We start from the raw sequence: 7,611 nt of genomic DNA on the forward strand, positions 1-7,611 counted from the left end.
AAGATATGTGAATAGAAATATCCCAAGCTGAAAGCAAAGAGAAAACAGACCAAAGAAAAGGAACAGGTATCTAAGAATTGTGGGACAATTATAAGAGTTGTAAGACACATGTAGTAGGAATACCAGAAGGTAAAGAAAGAAAAGAACGTAAGAAATATTTGAAGTGACAATGACTGAGAATATTCCAAAATTAGTGACAGACACCAAACCTCAGATCAAGGGTCAGAGAACACCAAGGAGAGAATGTAATAAAACTACACCTACGCATATTATATTCAAGCTGCAGAAAACTAACAAAAAAGAGAAAGTTTTGATAAAAAAAAGGCAGAAGAAAAAGCATAAGGATTACATCAGACTTCTCTTCAGAACCATGCAAGTGAGAATAAGGGAAATATTTAAAGGATTGAAAGAAAAAAATATCATCAACCTAGAGTTCTACATCCAGTGAAATTATCCTTCAAACATGAAGAAAAAATAAAGACTTTCTCAGACAAAAATTGAGGGAATTGGTTGCCAGTAGACTTGCAGAAAATGTTAAGAAGTTCTTCAGAGAGATGGAAAATGATACAGATAAGAAAGTCTACATAAAGGAAGGAAGAGCATTAGAACCAGAACAAATGAAGGTAAAATAAAGTATTATATTTTCCTTATTCTTAGCTGCTCTAAAAGAGAGCTGTTCAAAGTAATAGTAGCAACAATGTATTGGATAATTATCACTTATGAATAAATGAAATGAAGGAAAGAAGAGTTAGAAGGGATGAGAGAGAGAAATTGGACACACTCTGTTAGCAGGTCCCTGCAGTACTTGTGAAGTGACATAGTGTATTCAAAAGTAGGCTTAGGTTAATTGTAAATGAGTATTGCAGAATCTAGAGCAACCACTAAAATAATTTACAAACAAGTATAACTGATATGCTAAGAGAGGAGAGAAAATGGAATCATATGCTGATTTACAATCAGAAAAAGTAGAAAACAATATGAAGATAACAAAGTAACAAAGGATAAGTGTGACAAGTAAAACAGGGTTAAAAATATGGTAGACATCTATCCAACTGTATGAATAATCACTTTAAATGTGAATGGTCTAAATGGTAAAAGACAGAAACTGTCAGGGTAGATCAAAAAGTGCATGACTGTTCAGTAAGAAACTCACTTTAATTATTAAAAAATAATAGATTAAAAGTAAAGGGATGAAGGGGGGCTCCAGCGGCGGCTGGGGCGAGTTCCCTGCAGTGCTTATCCAGCAGCCAGCACCCAGGCCTCATGGGCAGCCTCTCATGGGGTGCACCAGGCTGCGGAGGCTGGTGTGCAGCCTGCCAGTCCTTGGCCACACCTGCTTGTGTGTCCTAGCTCTGAAGGGCCCGCCTGGGCCTGGAGCGATTCTGGTCAAAGTGAAGCCAGATGGCCTGCAGCAGTGGCTCCTTGCGATTGTGATCCAGGGCTTTGAGAGCAGGGTCCTCGGGCTGGTGGGGCCAAAGACACTGCAGGCACCAGACAGTATCTTGGCTGAGGTCTACCACTACCAGGAGGAAGCCCTTTTACCCAGCCCTCATCAGCTACATGAGCTCTGGCCCCTGGTCCCTATGGTCTGGCAAGACCCCCATGTAGTCTATACCACAAGGGCCATGATAGGAAACAGCAACTCTGCTGAGGTTGCCCCTGGCACCATCAGGGAAGACTCCAGGGAGACTTCAGCCTCCACATCAGAAGACAGCAAAAGGGGTTAACACTCAAGGACTGGTGGGAAAATGAGGCTCCCAGAAATGATCTGGACTGATTCATGTGTGTGTGGGAACATCATCCAGGCCAGTGCCTTGTGTAGGGGCCCAGAGGGAGATCCGTCTGTGGTTCAGGAGCAGGGAGCTGGTGGACTGGGCGAAGGAAGGCAACCACAGCAACATCTACTCAGCCCAAACCCTCAGGCTGCTCTGACTCCCTAGCATCCACCCAGGACCAACTACCTCTGTTGGAAAGAACTTGAGCTCACACTCATGCTCTGCCCATCTGTCTCAGACCATTTCCCTGTCCACCTTCAACTTCACCCCAGGACAGAGTGGTTAGAGCAACCAACTTTATTTGCCTTTCCGCCTCCTAAACTAGAAAGAATTTGGACCAAATCCCTTCTCTACCAAAGTGCTGGACAACTTTTTGAGTGTTTCCAAATGTGGGCTTTGCCACTTCTCATTCCCCAAAGCGGGGAATGTTAAAATTCACTGTGCTGTGAAAAAATTTTAAAGTAAAGGGATGAAAGATATACAATCCTAATATGAATCAAAGGAAGCAGAAGTGGCTATATTAATGGCAGATGAACAGACTTCAGAAGCAAGGATAACTTTCAGGGATAAAGAGAATCATTACATAATGATAAAGGAGTCAATTTGCCAAGAAAACATAATAGTACTTAATGTGTATGTGCCTAACAACAGAGCATCAAAATATATGAGGCAAAAACTGACAGAATGTCAAGGAGAAATAGACAAATTCACTATTATAGTTGGAGATTTCAACATTCCTCTATCAGTAACTGACAGATCCAGGAGGCAAAGGAAAACTCAATATTGTTAAGATATCAGTTCTTCCCAATATGATCTAAAGATTCAATGGAATCTCAAACAAAATCCCAGCAAGTTATTTTGTACATGTTGACAAACTGATTCTGCAGTTTATAGTATATCAAAAAGAAAAAGACACAGAATTGCCAAAATAATATTGAAGAAGAAGTCTATAGACTGACAATATGTGACTTCAAGACTTACTATAAAGCTACAGTAATTAAAAGAGTGTGACACTGGTAAAATAATAGACAAATAGATCAGTGGAACAGAATAGAAAGCACAGAAATAGGCCCACACAAATACAGCTAACTGATCTTTGACAAGGAATAAAATCAGTTCAATGGAAAAAAGGATGATCTTTTTAACAAATGGTACTGGAAAAATGAGACATCTACAGGGAAAAAATATGACACAGACCTTACACCTTTCTAAAAATGAACTCAAAATGAATCATAGATCTAAATGTAAAATGAAAAACTATAAAACTTCTAGAAGATAACATAGGAGAAAATCTACCTTGAGTTTAAAGACGACTTTTTAGAAACAATACCAAAATCACAGTCCATGAAAGAAGTAAAGTTGATGTCAGACTTCTTTTAAAGGAGAAAAAATTCTGGGGACTTCCCTCGTGGCACAGTGGTTAAGACTCTGCCTGCCAGTGCAGGGGACATGGGTTTGAGCTCTGGTCCAGGAAGATCCCACATGCCATGGAGCAACTAAGCCTGTGCACCACAACTACTGAGCCCGTGTGCCACAACTACTGGAGCCCAAACGTCTAGAGCCCATGCTCCACAACAAAGAAAAGCCACCACAAAGAGAAGTCCGTGCACCGCAATGAAGAGTAGCCCCCACTCTCCACAACTAGAGAAAGCCTGCGAGCAACACCCCAATGCAGCCAAAAATAAATAAATAAAAATAAATTTTAAAAAAAATCCTGCTCTTTGAAATATACTTTTAAAATAATAAAAATACAGGGGCTTCCCTGGTGGCGCAGCTGTTGAGAGTCCGCTTGCCAATGCAGGGGACACGGGTTCGTGCCCCGGTCCGGGAAGATCCCACATGCCGTGGAGCGTCTGGGCCCGTGAGCCGTGGCCTCTGAGCCTGCACGTCCAGAGCCTGTGTTCCACAACGGGAGAGGCCACAACAGTGAGAGGCCCTCATAAAAAATAAATAAATAAATAAATAAATAAATAAATAAATAAAAATACAAACCACAAAATAGAAAAAAAAAATTTTTAAAACCCACATCTGATAAAAAAAATGGTATATAAAATGTGCAAAGAACTCTTAAGACTCAACAATAAAAGAGCAAACAACCCAGTTAAAACATGGGCAAAAGATCTGAATCGACAACTTCACCAAAATATATACATATATATACACACATTTATATATATATAAATAGATAGATCTTTTTCTTGTCCCCATTTAAAACTGTAATAGAAATATCTAAAATAAATATGGCTCTTGAGATATAATTACAAAACAACTCTTTTCTCTATATATTCCTTTAAATATATGTTAAGGTATCCCCTGCTCCTGGATGAAAACTCAGGCACACCATATATTGTTAAAATTTTCTTCAGTTGTAAAATCTTTGATCCTGCAGGTTTCAAACACAGTCTGATTTTAGTCATTTAAATGTCCATTTCTGTGGGTAGGAGACAACTTTCAATCTCCTTATAGTTGTTACTTCTCATCCAGTTCAGACTTTGAATTGGTAGGAAGCCTGCCATCAGAAAGTGGGGCTTTCTTTACTTCTTCTCCTTCTAGCCCTTCTACTCATGCTCCTCTGTCTTATTGTTGATGGTCTCTGACTTGAAGTAAAGGGAAAGGACAGATGCAAGGGAGCAGGAAATTTCTGACTTACTAATACTATTGTAGTGATCTACCAACAGAACTCTGTTGACTCAGAAGATCTTTAAATCTGATTCTTTCCTTCCTGGAGCATGGTTGTGAGTGCAACTTGGGAGACTCTCTCAGGTACATTTTCTTTGATGTGAGTAAATCTGTCTCTATTTTATGGTCACTTCCCCTTTCTTGGATCTACAGGTATTCGGTAATATCTGTTGTTTCTCTATATATGGTCTGCCATTCCTCCAGAGTCTTTTTGGATGGACCTAAAATGACTTCATGCCAGCTCTCTTTTCCATGGCCCACAGTTGAACCCTCAGAATACACTTCGTTATCCTTTTCTCTGATAAGTTCCAAAAATATAGGCCATACTACAAAGCCTGTTCTTTTACTCCATCCTTAAAGCACCTAAAAAATTAGTCTCTTGCCACTTAGATTTCCCAGGATGGATTCAGATACACTGGGTCCCCTAAATTCTTGGGGTTCACATAGTAAGTTCTTTGAGTGGTCTTGTTGAAGTCTTTTTCATTTATGGGGTAGGGTTCTCCAAAAATTCTCTACATATCTCATCTCTAAATCCAATCTTTTTATACCTTTCTTTTGGGCGAAGGATGGAAGGGTCATATAATTGGACTTTAGTCACCTCCTTTGAAAATCTCATCCTGACCCAGCACCTCACCCTGGAATGTAATATGCATGGTCTCAGTAATTTACCTAAAACCATTTTATCATCTTGTTACACGATCTTTCTTTATCACTTACTTTTATGTGCGTGTATCTCAGGGTTTTTAGATGAAACTAACACTAGTTGGAAATTAGTTAAGCAGCATATAAATTTATTTAAGGGTATTAAATAGCTCACAAAGAATGTTCACAGAGAACAACCAGATACTCAGGCTCAAGGATTACTTTACAGGAAAAACTAAGCCACAATGCAATGGCTATACTACTGAAGAATAGAAGTGCTGCTTCTTTTTGGCACAGACACCCAAATCTCACAAATCCCACTAGAAGCTGGATGCCAGACTGCAATTAATCTTTGTGAAATGCCAAAGCCAATCTTTGTGAAAAGCCAATGCCCAAAGATTGTGAGTTATTTTCTCACTTCCCAGTTAGTCACATATATCTCAAGGGATGCTGGGAATATCTGTCCTGTGGATGAGGGACTTATAATGGGGAGAGTCTCCAAAGAGGAAAGCTGTCCAAAAAAGATGAATGTTCCACAAAAAGACAAGTGCCTACTTTTGTGTGTCACTTTCAAATGATAATAGCTGGATTCTTTTTAACCAGAGAGCATGGACCTTAATAGAGAAATTTATCACATTTGCATTTATTGTGATGTTGGGATTATTCCTGTAACCATACTTAATATTTTCTATTTGTAACACTTTCTTTTTTTCCTTTTTTTTGTTGAATGGTTTAATTTTTGGGTTTTTTTGCTTCTGTTTGTGTGTGTGTGTGTGTGTGTGTGTTTATCAAATTAATACATACATTAGTAACAAATCAAGTAGTACAGAAGGGTTTTTGAGAAAAATCCATCTCCTGACTTTATACTCCCCATTCTCCAGATGACATTTCTTATAATTCCAGTTTTAGTTTTTTCTAATAGTAATATCATATCTCTGATAGTTATTTTTATCTCTGTTCCTTGATCCATCAAATATACATAAATATAAGGTTTAGAAATTTCTAATTTAATTATTCCCTTAATTATTTTACATAATACTACTTAGATTTTTTGGAAGAATAGTATGATATAAGTAATGTAGATTTCTTAGGCAGGTATTAAATAGCTCAGTAGGTATTAATTATCATTTTCATTATCATTGGTACTTTTAGACAACTCACTATTGACTGTTCTCCAGATCCATGTCTTCTTCCTCTTGGTTTACTTGCTGATTTTAATGGAAGATTTCTGGAATAGCCACGAGTCTTTTTCTCATGTCATTCTTCAGTACTGGAAATTTCCCCTCTATTATTCCTTTAATAATTTTTTTCTTACATCTTCTTAGCTCTCTTATCCTGAGATTTCTATTATTTGCATGTTGAATCTCTAGAATAGGTCTTTATGTGTCTTATCTTTCCTCTCATATTTTTCATTTTGTCTTTTTCTCACACCTTTTTTAAACATTTGTACCTATCATATCCTTCTAGTCTCCCAGCCCCTGCCACATTACATGTTGAGATCATCTGGGATTTGAGATCCAGATGGTTAGGTTATTTTTTATTAGATTGTGCATAAATAATTTTTAGAATTAACTAAATGTTTTATGTATTTCTTTGGACTGAAATTTTGCTTGCTTATTTCCTAGTTTCTTTGCCCTTTTTATCTCATGATTTTATTGTGCATATGTATGTCTGTACATATGTGTATTTATACTTAAGGTCTTTTTCTAAGGATTTTTTTAGAGTTTATGTGTGGCAAATTTTTTTAGACATTTTAATTCTAAACGTCTTTGGTAGGTCTTTCAAGTTTCAAGCCACTTTCATGAAGTATAGAATTTTAGGTTCAAAATCATTTCCTTCAGAATAGTCAACATGTTGTGCCAGTGTTTTCTAATATACATGGTTTTTGATGAGAAGCATGATGTCAATTTGATTTTCATTGCTTTGTAGAAAACCTATTTTTATCTTTCTGGAAACTAAATTTTCTCATTATCCTCAGTGTTTTTTAAAATTTCTCCCATGAAGTGAAATTATTGCATACATTCTGCTTCATACTAAATTTACCTCAAAAACTAAAAACTATTTTATTTTATTAGCTTTGAAATTATTTTATATCCTCTTGTTCTTAATAATTTCCTCTCCTCCATTATTTTCTCCTCTATTACAATTTCAAAATTTAGATGGAATTTTTCTTGAAATTTTTAGATTTCTATTCTATGACTAATATGACTTTTCAGAAGTATTATATTATCTCTTATTATTTTGAAAAAAAATTTAGGAGAATTACCCTGTTTAACTACCCTGATTCATAACTATCTCTCTGACAGTGATATAAGGGTGGGATAAGATATACTCCCAGCTAGAGAGTTCCTGTAATTCTGATTGTGGAAGATTTTAAGGTCCTCCTGAAAGTTGTCATATACCTGGATACTTATCAGCTTCTCCCAATCACTTGCTATTTTAACTTGCCCCACGGAACCAGGTCAGAAGGGAAAAGGTAAGCTACCCAGGCATGCAGGACATATTTCCCCAATTT

The 7,611-nt window shown here is 37.1% G+C and overlaps 1 pseudogene; it reads left to right on the top strand.

Annotated features, from left to right (window-relative positions):
• Positions 1 to 1,190: 1,190 nt before the first annotated feature.
• Positions 1,191 to 1,932, top strand: LOC132424478 (nucleoside diphosphate kinase, mitochondrial pseudogene; annotated as a pseudogene).
• The last annotated feature ends 5,679 nt before the right edge of the window (positions 1,933 to 7,611 follow it).

The sequence above is a fragment of the Delphinus delphis genome, chromosome 4, assembly GCF_949987515.2.
Source record: "Delphinus delphis chromosome 4, mDelDel1.2, whole genome shotgun sequence".
In the NCBI taxonomy this organism is placed as follows: domain Eukaryota; kingdom Metazoa; phylum Chordata; class Mammalia; order Artiodactyla; family Delphinidae; genus Delphinus; species Delphinus delphis.